An 18,239-nucleotide genomic window follows, 5' to 3' on the forward strand; every position below is an offset into this window, starting at 1 on the left:
CGGGAATGAATTAGTGAAGCCAGGTCTCTGATTGATGATTTTTAAAGTGTTACAAAAAGAGAACAGGTGAAACATGAAAAGACCTGTGTTGATGAATTATCATTAAAAATCTACTGTCAACACAATATAATTATGTAGACATAGAATGTAAAATAACAATAAATAAATAAATAAATACATTTGAAACCTTTCCCTTTCATATGGCTAGCATACTGGTACAGTTTTATTTTACGCTTTTTACTCTTTTTGTTATATGGCTGGGGGGGCCTGGCTGCCGGTTTGTTTGTCTTTTTGTTTTCCTCCCAGGTGGCGTGCATTTGGGACTGAGTGGCTGTGTTGCTGAGGCTGTCAGGACCTCACCCTGATCACCTGCGACTCGTCAGGACTCACAGCTGAGGTGCATCTGGATGGATTGGAGCATGTTGGCATTAAAGACTGGAGTGCACAGTGTGTATTTGCCAGAGACTCGACCTTGTGACCAGACGGGTGAGATCGTCGTCTTGGGAGCCATCTCATCAGCAGCGGACGCTGAGAATGTCCAGGTTTGATGCACGGTCTGTGAAAGAGGAGGGGGTGAGGTCTCACGCTCGTCAGCACACTTCCTGAGACTCGGTTGTTGCGGCCACCTGGGGGGTGTCGGCGGGGTCCTTGGGTCCGAAACAGCTTCTGGCTCCGGACCGTTAGCGCTGCTGGGAGCGCACCACGCCAGGCCGCACCTTTCTGTTATTACATTTTCACTGTTATGTATTAAATTCAGTTAGCCTTTGTACCGTGCTCTGCTTATTTCATACTGGGTCCTTCAAACGCTGGTCGGTTCTCCGAGCTGCGTCCGACACATAACAGTAGTCTCTGGCCAAACATCACGGACCCAGCGTTAGCAGAGACGGTAACGCGCCGGGAAGGCGGCAGCAGACGTTCAGTGGTTATCCGGATCAGTTGCGGGGCTCTCCGCCCGGAAGGTGCGTGTTTGAGACCCATTACTGGATACTAATTTGTGCTCTCTTGCAGCCGTGTTCCTGTGTTGTGCCTCATCCGTGGATCGTGGTGGAGTGTGACTGGCGACGGCTTCGCGTCACACTCCGACCGGATGGGAGGTGTAAACGGGAGCTGCAAGAGTGCGTTTGTAATGGGTTCACGCGCACGGCGGAGCTCTGTTAGCACGGGTCGCTGGGCTTCCTGTGTTACAGTCGTAGCCCCGTTTCCCCGGATAAAGGTAACTACTGCGTCTGTTGTATCAGCTCCGGCGTTATTTAGTTGAGCACATTTTAGTTGTGTGTTGCACTCAGCTGCGCACACAAAAGCAGCTCGTTTGTTTTTTTCTGTCGCCCAAGGGGTTTTTTCATTTTTAGCACTCTGGTTCCCCCTTGTGGTGACTGAATCACGGTACCGTCAAGCTCTGGAGTAGGAACAGGTGTGTTCCATTTGGTTGAGCTTGACGGTATAACTCACTGATTTGTTTTGTGTTAGTTCATTTTGTGTGGGTGTTTTTTGAGTTGGTTTTTGTGTGGGCTTTTCTTTTTTGTTGTCCACTATTTGTCTGGGGGTGTGACCCTGTAGCCTTTGCTAAACAAGAACAAAACCAAAAAAAAAAAAAAAAAAAGAAAAACGGGGACCCAAACAACTGTGTGTTGGTCTGTTTTTTTTTCTTCTTTTGTTTCTTTTTGTTTCACATCCCCAGGGTTAGATGGAACGGTCCCCTGGGGGGTGATGGGGTGGTATCTGGGTTGTTTTTTCTCTTTGTTTTTTGTTGTGCCCTCTCTTCTCCTCTGACTCCAGCCGGGTGTGCCGTAGTGTCGGCATTGCTGGAGGGGTGCAGTTAGGTTGTGCTGGGCGTTTCCCAGGTGGCCTCTGCACCCGGGAGGGGAGGGGGGGGGGGTTTGGGTTTTTTTTTTGTTTTCCCTCCCCCAGTTTCCGCCCTCAGGGTTTGACTGTGGTGTCCTCTGGGGGGGGAAAGGGCGTTGGGTCCATCTAGCCGTGGACGGCTGGGGCTGGGTCCATTGGTCGTGAGGGGAGGCGTCTCCTGGGGTTGACGAGTGGTCCTCTGGGGGGCGCTGGTAGTCCCCGTGGGTGACGGTGGATCCCAGAGGGACCTCGGCCGTGGTTATTACTCCTGGAGCTGGCGGGTGGCCCTCTGGGGGGTGTTGGTCCCTGCGTGTCGTTTGGGGGGGAGGAGGGGGGGTATTTTGGCATTTTTGTTTGTGAGCTTACATGTGGGTTGTTTTTCTTTTCTCCCCTTCCCTGGGGTTTGATGGAACGGTCCTCTGGGGGGGGGGGGGGGGGGGGGGGGGGGGTTAGTATTTTTGTTTGTAGGCTTGGGTTTGGGTTGTTTTTCCTTTTTCCCCTTCCCTGGGGTTTGATGGGACGGTCCCCTGGGGCGGGGGGGGTGTTTTGGTTGTTTTGTTTTCTGACTAATCACACATGTTTGGTTAAAGGCTGACCGCACAGGTGTAGGAACTCCTGGCCACACCTGTGCTGAGACTGTCAAACAAGGGCAAACATGCAGCCAGTTCAACCAGTCTGTTGGAGGACGAACGCAGACGCGGTTCCCAGCCATGGTCCCTGGAGGGGGGTGTTTCTCCTGGGCCAGGTGTGTGTGGTCGCCGGGAGGCTTCCCGTGAGGGTGGGGTACTGTTATATGGCTGGGGGGGCCATATGGGTGAGATCGTCGTCTTGGGAGCCATCTCATCAGCAGCGGACGCTGAGAATGTCCAGGTTTGATGCACGGTCTGTGAAAGAGGAGGGGGTGAGGTCTCACGCTCGTCAGCACACTTCCTGAGACTCGGTTGTTGCGGCCACCTGGGGGGTGTCGGCGGGGCCCTTGGGTCCGAAACAGCTACTGGCTCCGGACCGTTAGCGCTGCTGGGAGCGCACCACGCCAGGCCGCACCTTTCTGTTATTACATTTTCACTGTTATGTATTAAATTCAGTTAGCCTTTGTACCGTGCTCTGCTTATTTCATACTGGGTCCTTCAAACGCTGGTCGGTTCTCCGAGCTGCGTCCGACACATAACACTTTTAATTCATTTTATTAGTAATTGGAGCGGGCCGCGGCCTCAACTTTACCTAAATTCTGGGTCTTTTAGTAAAGTTTAGGGCTAGTGGCCGGTGATCACCTTAGTATTTCTCTGTTTTTCTTGTTGTTTAATGCTGACAAATTATACAGTATTTCTTGTCTTTCTGATGCCTGATTCTGTTTTTTCTCTCTGTTTAAGGTGCAGCTCCATCCAGAGATGGGAGTTGTGTTCGTGTTGGCGATCCTCCTGTCCTGTGCGCCAATTGCATTTCTTGTATATTCGTCCGTGAATTGTTCTGTGAATTGTTCTGTAATTTATGTTTGTAGCATGGCCCAAGCAGAGGGTCACCCCTTTGAGTCTGGTCTGCTTGAGGTTTCTTCCTCAGAGGGAGTTTTTCCTTACCACTGTTGCTCTGGGGGTTGGTAAGGTTAGACCTTACCTGTGTGAAGCGCTTTGAGGCAACTCTGTTGTGATTTGGCACTATATAAATGAAAATAAATTGAAATAAATTGAAACTGAAACAGCAGCTGATCAGCCACATTTGTCATATTTGAATTCAGCATGCCAAGATCCTTCATAAATAGCACATTTTATTTATATGAAGAAGACACCTTCAAATCTCCTATACCAGTGACATCAAACTATACCAGTGTTATATATCTACCTTTACTTTTATGTGCAGTTTGAGTTGACGAATATGGCAAGCATGATATCGCAGGAAGAAATTAATCCTTCATTGTTGATTGCACAACTGAATTGGGACACACATCACTGTGTCATTTCATTCAAATTTACTGTGGTGTGTCACGGGTTAATTAATCACCATTGCCATTTAGGCCAAACGAATTGCTGAGTAGTGGGAGTAAATAGCGAGATGGTATTGTGTTGGATTTATGTTTCCATCCCAATTATATCAGCACCAACACAAGTCAGTGTGGAAAATGGGTAAATTATAGGTTTTGTTTAGTTTGAGATGCTCTGATTGGATTCAGTTCACCAATTTGATCAGTGTGATGGACACCCTGGAGCTCTTTATGAGGTGCAGCTAATCAGTAGAGCAGGGAATAATCCCAGCATGCTGGTTGGACCAGTCTGGATGGAACAGATTGATTAAATGACCAGGTTGACTTGCTGTGCAAGACCTCTGCTGACCGACCATATGGCAGATCATCATTTCCTCAGTGTGTCCGACTGGCATATGCCCAGCTACCGCCATGATCTTCCAGACATATGGATCAGAACATTCGTCCTCATCTACCTCAGTTAAGTGCAGAATCATTTTGCAACACAACCAACTAATGTCATTAAAAAAAGTCACTGGAGACAGACCAGTTACAAAAAAAAGGTGGTGTGATACCTGCTGCCTGCATGCTTTTTGTGATGATAATGACTTATTTTAATGTCTAAAATAGCACTACAAAAAAAAAATGAAATAAAATTTAAAAAAATCTACCGTGCAGGTGGAATAGTGCTTTGCACTCTTGCGCCACAGTGCAGATATCCCAGACTAACATCCAACCTGGTCCTATCTGTGTGGAGCTTGCATGTTGTCCCTGCTTTTGGGTGGGTTCCTCCCATTTCCACAGACATGTAGATTAGGTCAACTGATACTCTAAATTAACCATAGATATGAGTGCTAATGGGAGTTTTTTGTCTCGATGCGTCAGCCATGCGATCAACAAGCAGTTTGTCCAGGGTGTGCCTCATCTCTTGCCCAGTGACCACTGGAAACATGTCACCCCCAAGCGTGACCCTTAACTGGGATAAATGGGCTTTCAAAAATAGATGGGGAGGTGATGGTCTAGTGGCTAAGGTGTTGGGCTTGATTCCAGAAGATCATGGGTTCAAATCCCCACCTGACTGGAAAATCACTAAGGGCCCTTGGGCAAGGCCTTTAATCCTCTATTGCTCCCGGTGTGTAGTGAGCACCTTGTATGGCAGCACACTGACATCGGGGTGAATGTGAGGCATAATTGTAAAGCGCTTTGAGCGTCTGATTCAGATGGAAAAGCGCTATATAAATGCAGTCCATTTACCATTTGCCATTTCAAAAATAGATGGATTACTCAGATACAATGAAGCACATGCACCCTCCTTAAATTGGAGATATGACAACTGATACTTCAAAAGTGAGTGAATACCAATATTCTGAACACTAGTCTTGGTACCTATGATACAATCAACACAGCACAATTCACACAATTTTTTCCACAAATGCCATTACAATATCAAACACGGAAAAACTACTGCCGCTACAGCTCTGCTTTGACTTAAGAAGTGTTGGACAAAGTATGTTGTATTCAAAGTCGACGGCATTTCCGACCAAAAGACACCTCAAATTTATCAAACCACCTAAAAGACAGATCCAGATCTGTTTGAAGACGAGTGAGTTTCAATTCGCTGTAATAAATTTCTGTATTGCATTACAGTACCCTGTTGGCAGCTAGATTTGTCAGGAAGGTACTGTTATTCTACAGTGCTACTGTATTGTTATTCTGCAGTGTGACTACTGCAACATACCAGAGTTTATTACTGTCAAAAGATTACAGTATTGCCCCACTGTGAACTAAAATTGAAATTTGTTCCAATGTGTTCCTTACATTAGCCATGTTGGCGAACATAGTGTATAGATTATATTGCCTTCATGGGCTGTCTGGATCCTGTCATCAAATCATAATGTTTATGCTTTACATGAATATGGCCAGTCAGCAGGTGCACATCACACTCGACCAAACCTGGCAGTCTGGCATTGACCTGAAATGTTTGAAGCTTGGATTCCCTGAATGTAACTGTGTCATGAACAAACATTTCATCGAACCTAGCCAGTACACAGTGTAGTCATGGACAGCTGGCTGCAATACAACATTATTGTTGGCAATAAAACTGAAAACTGACAAAAAAAGTCACAGAAATGTGTTAAATATGCTTAGATGAAACTCTCTCATTTAAGTTTTGTTTGGTGTCGAATCCTTCACTCCTATTCCTAAAACCTTCATTACATGAAATGCTATACTGAGATCATGTTATTGTGACTGCTTTCTTTAGGCATCACCACAGCAGCTAAAGACACAATTCTGCCAAAAGGCAGAATCAAAATGAGAATCAAAATTCTCTGTTCTGATGACACAAAGATTGAACTCTTTGGTGTGAATGCCAGGTATCATGTTTGGCAGAAACCAGGCACCATCCCTGCAGTGAAGTATGGTGGTGGCAGCATCATGCTGTGGGGATCCAATGGCAGGAACTGGGACACGAGCAGGATTGAGTGAAAGATGAATGCAGCAATGTACAGAGACATCCTGGATGAAAACATGCTCAGGAGTGCTCTTGACCTCAGACTGGGTTGACCTCACCGGTTGATCTTTCAGTAGGACAATGACCCTAACCACACAAGATATCAAAGGGATGGCTTCAAGATAACTCTGTGAATGTCCTTGAGTGGCCCAGCCAGAGCACAGTCCTGAACACAATTGAACATCTTTGGAGTTATCTGAAAAATGGCTGTGCACCGACATCCCCCATCCAATCTGAGGGTGCTTCAAAGGGGTTGTTGTGGGCTGGGGTGTTTGGCTGGCTTGGTTTTTGTTTTCTGTTTCTCCCACCAGGTGGTATGCATTCAGGACTGAGTGGCTGAGCATTAGGACCTCACCCTGAACACCTGAGGCTTGTTTTCACATGCAGGTCATCAGGACTCACAGCTGTGGTGTATTTTGTCCTAATCAGAGATTGCTGCATTTAAACCTTGAATGCACAGTGTGTGATTGCCAGAGACTCGACCTTGTGAGCAGACGTGTGAGATCGACGTCAGGAGAACAATCTCACCATCACGGACGCAGAGACCGCTCCAGGTTTGACGCCACAGTCTGTGAAGGAGGATTGGGTGAGGTCTCATGCTCTTCAGCACACTTCCTGAGGTAATTCGGTTTTTGGTGACTTTTATGAAGTAATGACAGTGGATTTGGTGTCCCTCACACCTTGTGTTAGTGAGCTGTCACGTTATGCTAATTGTCTAATCAGCTTCTGCTGCAGTGGAGATTTGAACTGAGTTGTTCCGTGCCTGCAGGGTAAGAAGCTGATGTATAGATTTAAGCCAGGAAGTGTTTGCTGATTGCGTGCACCTTTGAGTTGTGTCTCTCTGTGTGGAGTTGGACTCACCTCATGTTTTCTTTCTTCACAGACTCGGTTTGTCGCGGCCACCTGGGGGGTGTCGGTGGGGTCCCTGGGTCCGAACAGCTGTGGCTCCGGACCGTTTGCGCTGTTGAGAGCGCGCCGTGTTTTCACCTCACCAGGCCGCGGACATTTTTGGTTGTTTATCACTACACTGTTATGTTTATTAAATTATGTTATCTTTTGAACCGTGCTCTGCTTATTTTATGCTGGGTGCTTTCAAACGCTGAGTCGGTGCTCCGACCGCGTCCGAAACATAACAGGGGTGCTGCAAAGAGGTCACTTTGTGACTTCCCTTGTCTGTGAAAGGTGCCACTTCACCACCCGCAGACTTCAGCGGGTGGTGAAGTCTGCACAGAGGACCATCGGATGCAGCTTAACACCCATTGGGGACATCTACATCTCCAGATGTAGAGACAAAGACACCTCCATCCTCTGAGACTCCACCCACCCTGTGCACAGTCTGTTCACACCCCTTCCCTCTGGAAGGAGGCTGTGCAACATCTGGGAAAAAAACATCCAGACTGAAAAACAGCTTCTACCTGAATGCTGTCAGACTGTTGAACAGTTCAACATCCACCACCAAACTGTGAACATTGCTGCTGCCGACCCTGTACCTTGTATGTATATATATATATATATATATATATATATATATATATATATATATATATATATATATATATATATATATATATATATATATATATATATATACTCAACAAAAATATAAACGCAACACTTTTGGTTTTGCTCCCATTTTGTATGAGATGAACTCAGAGATCTAAATCTTTTTCCACATACACAATATCACCATTTCTCTCAAATATTGTTCACAAACCAGTCTAAATCTGTGATAGTGAGCACTTCTCCTTTGCTGAGATAATCCATCCCACCTCACAGGTGTGCCATATCAAGATGCTGATTAGACACCATGATTAGTGCACAGGTGTGCCTTAGACTGCCCACAATAAAAGGACACTCTGAAAGGTGCAGTTTTATCACACAGCACAATGTCACAGATGTCGCAAGATTTGAGGGAGCATGCAGTTGGCATGCTGACAGCAGGAATGTCAACCAGAGCTGTTGCTCGTGTATTGAATGTTCATGTCTCTACCATAAGCCGTCTCCAAAGGCGTTTCAGAGAATTTGGCAGTACATCCAACCAGCCTCACAACCGCAGACCACCTGTAACCACACCAGCCCAGGACCTCCACATCCAGCATGTTCACCTCCAAGATCGTCTGAGACCAGCCACTCAGACAGCTGCTGAAACAATCGGTTTGCATAACCAAAGAATTTCTGCACAAACTGTCAGAAACCGTCTCAGGGAAGCTCATCTGCATGCTCGTCGTCCTCATCGGGGTCTCGACCTGACTCCAGTTCGTCGTCGTAACCGACTTGAGTGGGCAAATGCTCACATTCGCTGGCGTTTGGCACGTTGGAGAGGTGTTCTCTTCACGGATGATGCGAAGGAGATGTGTTGCACTGCATGAGGCAAATGGTGGTCACACCAGATACTGACTGGTATCCCCCCCAATAAAACAAAACTGCACCTTTCAGAGTGGCCTTTTATTGTGGGCAGTCTAAGGCACACCTGTGCACTAATCATGGTGTCTAATCAGCATCTTGGTATGGCACACCTGTGAGGTGGGATGGATTATCTCAGCAAAGGAGAAGTGCTCACTATCACAGATTTAGACTGGTTTGTGAACAATATTTGAGGGAAATGGTGATATTGTGTATGTGGAAAAAGTTTTAGATCTTTGAGTTCATCTCATACAAAATGGGAGCAAGACCAAAAGTGTTGCGTTTATATTTTTGTTGAGTATATATATATGGCCACAGGAGTGCGCATATTGTACATTGCAAAAGTTTATATTGCAAAAGTTTATGCAATAGGTTAGGTTAAAAAAAATTGTCCCAGTTAACTACACCAAGACCTGGAGAAATTGCATTTCATTCTGCCTGTAAGGGTCGAGTGACAATAAAAGTGAGTCTGAGTCTGAGATATAAATGAACATTACTTACTTACTACTCTAATTTCTGCCAAAGGTGCATCAACAAATTGCTGAGCATGGTATGACTACTTATGTACATTAAATTTCTTAGTTTTTTTTTTTTGTTTTTTTTTTTAATAAAAGTGCAAAAAAAAAGTTTTTTCATGTTGTCATTATGGGGTGTTGTGAGTATAATTTTGATGGGGAAAAAATGATTTTACTCCATTTTGGAATAAGGATGAAATATAACAAAAAGTGGAAAAAGAGAAGTGCCTTGAAAACTTTCTGGATGCAATGTAGGTACATACAGATTCTGTTTCTTGATTGCTATATTTGTTTTCTTTGACATAATGGCATTTTAAATGAACAACCTTGCTGTAGCTTGTCCAAGGTAACCAGCTCTTTCATCAATATAGCATTGACTTTTTTTCCCAATAAGCTCAAATAAATATTCTTACAGAAGTGCTAATGAACTGTAATAATTTTATGTTCTGCCATGAACAAAGACATATTCTGTACAGTCATAAATCTTATGAAACCTAAAATGTCAGTACAAACCAGTGAGAAAAAAACACAACATACATATATAATGTGTGTAATTTGGTGGACATGACACTTTTTTCAACCTGCCTGGATGTTTTCATATATATATATATAAAGAAAACAGGGGAACATAGAGCAACATGGTCTATGATCGAAAACAGGAAAGTTTACTGAATAGACAGACCTTACAAGGGCATATATTTCATATATCCTGAATGAGCAGCTTCAGAAGAGCCTTTGAACCCTGAAATGGGATTTCTACTCAGAACATTTCAGAAAACAAGGGCAACATTGTTCACATGCTGCTCTTACGTGCAGAAAAGAATTTAAATTAAATGTAAATCACAATGAGAGAAATTTAAGCACTTCAGCAATGTGTAGTGCCACAACACAAACTGGGAAATTGATCAGATTTCTTTGCTTTATGCCTATATTTTGGTTCTCTTTGCAGTGCCAAGCTCTGCAATCTATAAAGTAGCACATGCAGCACATTTTGTTCTTGCAGATCTTCTGCACAGAGGGACTGTTTCTGCCTGATTGTAAGGAGTTATATTTAGTGGCTCAATCAAAGACAGTTTGCATGGAACAAAGGTATGTAATCTTCTCAGATTGGCTCACCTCAAAGATATAAAGTCATCTATTTAAGTTTTTATCCCAAAAAATGTACAGTGCCCTTGTATGCATGTGCCCAAGGGTAAAAGAGCGAAGTGGACAAATTGAGATTTGGGATGATTGTCCCTTATTGGAGGATTGGAACTCAGCTAGGGTAACAGGGGAAGCAATCAGATTGCAGCTTCATGAATGTGTTTCCAGCTGCTGTTGGGCAGCATTGAGGACATCCTTTAGGGCCCCTTCACACATAGTGCAAACTTGATCGATTTGTGCATAAAGTGTGCATGAAGCAGTAATCATATGCATAACGTGTAGAAATCGCAGCTGCCTCGTACACCTGTTGCTACAACTATTTGTACACACCAGCGGCTGAAAGATAGCAGGTGTCGGCCAAATTCCAGGTGACACGCACGAACATCTAACAGCACTCGCATGGCACTTAGAAAATGTGTGGCCATTCATACTATTAACACAAAAACAGTCTGCAGTCAGTCACTGTCAAGGCAGATGTGACATTTGTCTCAGTTCCCCATGAGTGTGGATTTGCAAACAGACACAGTGACACGGTGTGTGCACTGAACTTACAAGAGGTGTAGCCGCCAACAGCAGCAGCTGTGGGGAGCTGTGGATCTGGTTGTCATGGCTGGGGACGTCAAGAACCTCACGGCTGTGCGCTGTCCACAAGACATGCGTGTCGGGCAGGACACACACGGGGCTGGCTGCACACGCTGACAGCAGATGTGGGCATAAGAGCACACTGCTTCTCATTCATCTCATGGCTTGCCTCTACTGGTGGTTGGCTCTCACTGCGGTATTGTATCACTTCCTGCTCCGGAGCACAGCGGTGTTTTGCTGTATCTGTTAGCTGTTTAATCTGCGCAGTTAGATTGATCTAGTTATCTAGATAACGATTTGTTTCCCAGTGTAATCTTCACGTGCCTTACCTAAAGCACTCCTTCTGCTGAATCACCTCTAAATTATTTACACATTATTCACTTTGCGTGTTTTTAGGAATCCGCTAGCTTAGCGCAGCTACTAGCTCTTAGCCGATTTAGCATGGCGGCTTCTCCTGTCTCTCCCGCACTTTTCTGCTCTGGGTGTGAAATGTTTAGTTATTCCTCGGCCTCCTTTAGCAGTAACGGTACTTGTAATAAGTGTAGCTTATTCATAGCTTTGGAGGCCAGGCTGGGCGAATTGGAGACTCGGCTCCGCACCGTGGAAAATTCTACAGCTAGCCAGGCCCCTGTAGTCGGTGCGGACCAAGGTAGTTAGCCGCCGTTAGTTCCCCTCTGGCAGATCCCGAGCAGCTGGGAAAGCAGGCCGACTGGGTGACTGTGAGGAGGAAGCGTAGTTCTAAACAGAAGCCCCGTGTACACCGCCAACCCGTTCACATTTCTAACTGTTTTTCCCCACTCGATGACACACCCGCCGAGGATCAAACTCTGGTTATTGGCGACTCTGTTTTGAGAAATGTGAAGTTAGCGACACCAGCAACCATAGTCAATTGTCTTCCGGGGGCCAGAGCAGGCGACATTGAAGGAAATTTGAAACTGCTGGCTAAGGCTAAGCGTAAATTTAGTAAGATTGTAATTCACGTCGGCAGTAATGACACCCGGTTACGCCAATCGGAGGTCACTAAAATTAACATTGAATCGGTGTGTAACTTTGCAAAAACAATGTCGGACTCTGAAGTGGGCTTCATAGATAACTGGCAAAGCTTCTGGGGAAAACCTGGTCTTGTTAGGAGAGACGGCATCCATCCCACTTTGGATGGAGCAGCTCTCATTTCTAGAAATCTGGCCAATTTTCTTAAATCCTCCAAACCGTGACTATCCAGGGTTGGGACCAGGAAGCAGAGTTGTAGTCTTACACACCTCTCTGCAGCTTCTCTCCCCCTGCCATCCCCTCATTACCCCATCCCCGTAGAGACGGTGTCTGCTCCCAGACCACCAATAACCAGAAAAAATCTATTTAAGCATAAAAATTCAAAAAGAAAAAATAATATAGCACCTTCAACTGCACCACAGACTAAAACAGTTAAATGTGGTCTATTAAACATTAGGTCTCTCTCTTCTAAGTCCCTGTTGGTAAATGATATAATAATTGATCAACATATTGATTTATTCTGCCTTACAGAAACCTGGTTACAGCAGGATGAATATGTTAGTTTAAATGAGTCAACACCCCCGAGTCACACTAACTGTCAGAATGCTCGTAGCATGGGCCGAGGCGGAGGATTAGCAGTAATCTTCCATTCCAGCTTATTAATTAATCAAAAACCCAGACAGAGCTTTAATTCATTTGAAAGCTTGACTCTTAGTGTTGTATGGCTGGGGGGCCTGGCTGCCTTTTTGTTTCTGTCTTTTGTTTTTCCTTCCAGGTGGCTTGCATTTGGGACTGAGTGGCTGTGTTGCTGAGGTTATCAGGACCTCACCCTGATCACCTGCAGCTCGTCAGGACTCACAACTGTGGTGCATCTATATGGATTGGAACATGGTGGCATTTAAGACTGGAGTATACAGTGTGTATTTGCCAGAGACTCGACCTTGTGACCAGACGGGTGAGATCGTTGTCTCGGGAGCCATCTCATCATCAGTGGATGCAGAGAACATCCAGGGTTTGATGCACGGTCTGTGAAAGAGGAGGGGGTGAGGTCTCACGCTCGTCAGCACACTTCCTGAGGTACGTTAGATTTTGTGACTAACGTTTATACAGTCAGTAAATGTGGTGTCCCTCACACCTTATTATATTGAGCTGTACGTTAGTCATGTATCGGCTTCCACTGCAGTGGAGTTTTGTGAACTGGATGTTCCATGCCTGCAGGTTGGGAAGCTGATTAGTAATTAAGCCAGGAAGTGTTTGCTGTTTATGTACACCTTTGAGTGGTCTCTCTGTGTGTAGAGTGTGGACTCACATAATGGTTCCTTCTTTCACAGACTCGGTTTGTTGCGGCCACCTGGGGGGTGTCGGCGGGGTCCTTGGGTCCGAACGGCTTCTGGCTCCGGACCGTTAGCGCTGCTGGGAGCGCACCGTATAACCACCACACCAGACCGCACACTCTTTTGTTGTTTTGTATCACATCACTGTTATGTATTAAATTCAGTTAGCCTTTGTACCGTGCTCTGCTTATTTCATACTGGGTCCTTCAAACGCTGGTCGGTTCTCCGAGCTGCGTCCGACACATAACACTTAGTCTTGTCCATCCAAATTGGAAGTCCCAAAAACCAGTTTTATTTGTTATTATCTATCATCCACCTGGTCGTTACTGTGAGTTTCTCTGTGAATTTTCAGACCTTTTGTCTGACTTAGTGCTTAGCTCAGATAAGATAATTATAGTGGGCGATTTTAACATCCACACAGATGCTGAGAATGACAGCCTCAACACTGCATTTAATCTATTATTAGACTCTATTGGCTTTGCTCAAAATGTAAATGAGTCCACCCACCACTTTAATCATATCTTAGATCTTGTTCTGACTTATGGTATGGAAATAGAAGACTTAACAGTATTCCCTGAAAACTCCCTTCTGTCTGACCATTTCTTAATAACATTTACATTTACTCTGATGGACTACCCAGCAGTGGGGAATAAGTTTCATTACACTAGAAGTCTTTCAGAAAGCGCTGTAACTAGGTTTAAGGATATGATTCCTTCTTTATGTTCTCTAATGCCATATACCAACACAGTGCAGAGTAGCTACCTAAACTCTGTGAGATAGAGTATCTCGTCAATAGTTTTACATCCTCATTGAAGACAACTTTGGATGCTGTAGCTCCTCTGAAAAAGAGAGCTTTAAATCAGAAGTGCCTGACTCCGTGGTATAACTCACAAACTCGTAGCTTAAAGCAGATAACCCGTAAGTTGGAGAGGAAATGGCGTCTCACTAATTTAGAAGATCTTCACTTAGCCTGGAAAAAGAGTCTGTTGCTCTATAACAAAGCCCTCCGTAAAGCTAGGACATCTTTCTACTCATCACTAATTGATGAAAATAAGAACAACCCCAGGTTTCTTTTCAGCACTGTAGCCAGGCCGACAAAGAGTCAGAGCTCTATTGAGCTGAGTATTCCATTAACTTTAACTAGTAATGACTTCATGACTTTCTTTGCTAACAAAATTTTAACTATTAGAGAAAAAATTACTCATAACCATCCCAAAGACGTATCGTTATCTTTGGCTGCTTTCAGTGATGCCGGTATTTGGTTAGACTCTTTCTCTCCGATTGTCCTGTCTGAGTTATTTTCATTAGTTACTTCATCCAAACCATCAACATGTTTATTAGACCCCATTCCTACCAGGCTGCTCAAGGAAGCCCTACCATTATTTAATGCTTCGATCTTAAATATGATCAATCTATCTTTGTTAGTTGGCTATGTACCACAGGCTTTTAAGGTGGCAGTAATTAAACCATTACTTAAAAAGCCATCACTTGACCCAGCTATCTTAGCTAATTATAGACCAATCTCCAACCTTCCTTTTCTCTCAAAAATTCTTGAAAGGGTAGTTGTAAAACAGCTAACTGATCATCTGCAGAGGAATGGTCTATTTGAAGAGTTTCAGTCAGGTTTTAGAATTCATCATAGTACAGAAACAGCATTAGTGAAGGTTACAAATGATCTTCTTATGGCCTCGGACAGTGGACTCATCTCTGTGCTTGTTCTGTTAGACCTCAGTGCTGCTTTTGATACTGTTGACCATAAAATTTTATTACAGAGATTAGAGCATGCCATAGGTATTAAAGGCACTGCACTGCGGTGGTTTGAATCATATTTGTCTAATAGATTACAATTTGTTCATGTAAATGGGGAATCTTCTTCACAGACTAAAGTTAATTATGGAGTTCCACAAGGTTCTGTGCTAGGACCAATTTTATTCACTTTATACATGCTTCCCTTAGGCAGTATTATTAGACTGTATTGCTTAAATTTTCATTGTTACGCAGATGATACCCAGCTTTATCTATCCATGAAGCCAGAGGACACACACCAATTAGCTAAACTGCAGGATTGTCTTACAGACATAAAGACATGGATAACCTCTAATTTCCTGCTTTTAAACTCAGATAAAACAGAAGTTATTGTACTTGGCCCCACAAATCTTAGAAACATGGTGTCTAACCAGATCCTTCTTCTGGATGGCATTACCCTTACCTCTAGTAATACTGTGAGAAATCGTGGAGTCATTTTTGATCAGGATATGTCATTCAAAGCGCATATTAAACAAATATGTAGGACTGCTTTTTTTGCATTTACGCAATATCTCTAAAATTAGAAAGGTCTTGTCTCAGAGTGATGCTGAAAAACTAATTCATGCATTTATTTCCTCTAGGCTGGACTATTGTAATTCATTATTATCAGGTTGTCCTAAAAGTTCCCTAAAAAGCCTTCAGTTAATTCAAAATGCTGCAGCTAGAGTACTAACGGGGACTAGAAGGAGAGAGCATATCTCACCCATATTGGCCTCTCTTCATTGGCTTCCTGTTAATTCTAGAATAGAATTTAAAATTCTTCTTCTTACTTATAAGGTTTTGAATAATCAGGTCCCATCTTATCTTAGGGACCTCGTAGTACCATATCACCCCAATAGAGCGCTTCGCTCTCAGACTGCAGGCTTACTTGTAGTTCCTAGGGTTTGTAAGAGTAGAATGGGAGGCAGAGCCTTCAGCTTTCAGGCTCCTCTCCTGTGGAACCAGCTCCCAATTCAGATCAGGGAGACAGACACCCTCTCTGCTTTTAAGATTAGGCTTAAAACTTTCCTTTTTGCTAAAGCTTATAGTTAGGGCTGGATCAGGTGACCCTGAACCATCCCTTAGTTATGCTGCTATAGACGTAGACTGCTGGGGGTTCCCATGATGCACTGTTTCTTTCTCTTTTTGCTCTGTATGCACCACTCTGCATTTAATCATTAGTGATCGATCTCTGCTCCCCTCCACAGCATGTCTTTTTCCTGGTTCTCTCCCTCAGCCCCAACCAGTCCCAGCAGAAGACTGCCCCTCCCTGAGCCTGGTTCTGCTGGAGGTTTCTTCCTGTTAAAAGGGAGTTTTTCCTTCCCACTGTAGCCAAGTGCTTGCTCACAGGGGGTCGTTTTGACCATTGGGGTTTTACATAATTATTGTATGGCCTTGCCTTACAATATAAAGCGCCTTGGGGCAACTGTTTGTTGTGATTTGGCGCTATATAAAAAAAAATTGATTGATTGAATTGATTGATTCATGTCTTTTCATGACTGTTCGTCTGTGACCATGGGTCATCTACAGAGGAACAGACAGATCTTATTTCTATTGTCTGCTTGATAAGAGGGATTCAATACAATGCAGTGTTTTATGGTGTGTGGATTTATTTATTTTTTAAATACATCCATGTCCTTCCTGATATCAGGTAGTTCCGCGCACCTTTCATAGGACAGAGATGGTAGCTCAGTGGTAAAGTTTCTGACTGGCATTGAGGGCGTTTGGAAAGTTCAGGCCTGATTCCTGTGGGTTATACATTGCGCAGCTGCTGTAACAAGCTGCTGTGTTCCAGTGGGCACAGAACTGTCACAGCATGTATTTTTTTTTTATTTATTCTTTCTTCACAGCAGCTGCGCGATATGTAACCACATCATGCAGCTGCTCACACTGTGTTCCCGTGTGCATGAACCGTTACACCAGGATCGTGCATGTCTGCCCGTCAGTGCAATGTTTTCGTGGTTCACTCATATGAGCTGTTACGACGTGAGTCGCCCTGAGTTGTACATATTTGTACTATGTGTGAAGGTGCCCTTAGGGACTAATGACTTCTTCATGGCAGCATTTTCCCTGTACATTTGAGAAGTGCAAAACAGAGGACCATATGAAGCAACAGACTACAGTACAGAGTAGATCTTAACAAGCAAATGTTAATTATTTTTGCTACAAATACTTCTGTAATTAGTTACATTTCTACTTTTCTTATGATTCACTTAGTGGTTAGCACTGTTGACTCACAACAAGAAGGTCATGAGATCGACTCCCTCCTGGTGCCTTTCTGTGTTAAGTTTGCATGTTCACCCCATGTTTCCGTGGGCTCTCTCCTGGTGCATTGGCTTCCTCCCACAGCAAAGGCATGCATGTTAGGTGGACTGGAAACTTTAAATTGACCATAGGTGTGCCTGTGGGTGTGAATGTGTTCTTTTGTCTATATGTGGCCATGCGATAGACTGGCATCTTGTCCAGGGTGTACCCTGCCTCACGCCTTATGACTGGTGAGACAGGCACTGCCCCTATGACCCTTAATTGGAGTAACTGAGTATAGAAAGTGGATGTTATTGCAATTACAACCATTGTTATTGCTGTAATTATTACTGTCAGTGCTTTCGTTGTTTCTGTTGCTGTATCTACTGTTATGTAGCAAAAGTCTCAGTAGGATGTGACGATGCATCTAGTGCAATGCAATTTCTGTCCTTAAGCTTCCACTGACCACCATAGATAGTGGTTAAGCAGCAATTTGCAAGTCTTCCATGGTTAGTACATAGCCTCTCCCTTACCAAGACCCTCATTATTCCTCCACGTGACAGCCCACAGAAAGTGGTGTTTTACTACCTCAGGCTGAATTCGTGGGCGATCTCAGAGTGGCAGGGGACCAAAGAGGGGTCTTTGTCAATCACTGCCACATTGCCATGTGGGTTAGCTGTTTTTGAAGTACCTCCCAGCATGATAAATGGCCATTATTGGTCATTATTAAATGGTCATTATTTAAAAGGGTGTGGTCATTTCCAAGCTGTTCATCCCAGATTGAGATTTTGGCACATATCCAAAGGTGTTCTTTGGGGTCATATTAGTCTAGAACTGTTGAGCCACACACACACACACACACACACACACACACACACACACACACACACACACACACACACACACACACACACACACACACACACACACACACA

This window comes from Thalassophryne amazonica, chromosome 1, assembly GCF_902500255.1.
Source record: "Thalassophryne amazonica chromosome 1, fThaAma1.1, whole genome shotgun sequence".
In the NCBI taxonomy this organism is placed as follows: Eukaryota; Metazoa; Chordata; class Actinopteri; order Batrachoidiformes; family Batrachoididae; genus Thalassophryne; species Thalassophryne amazonica.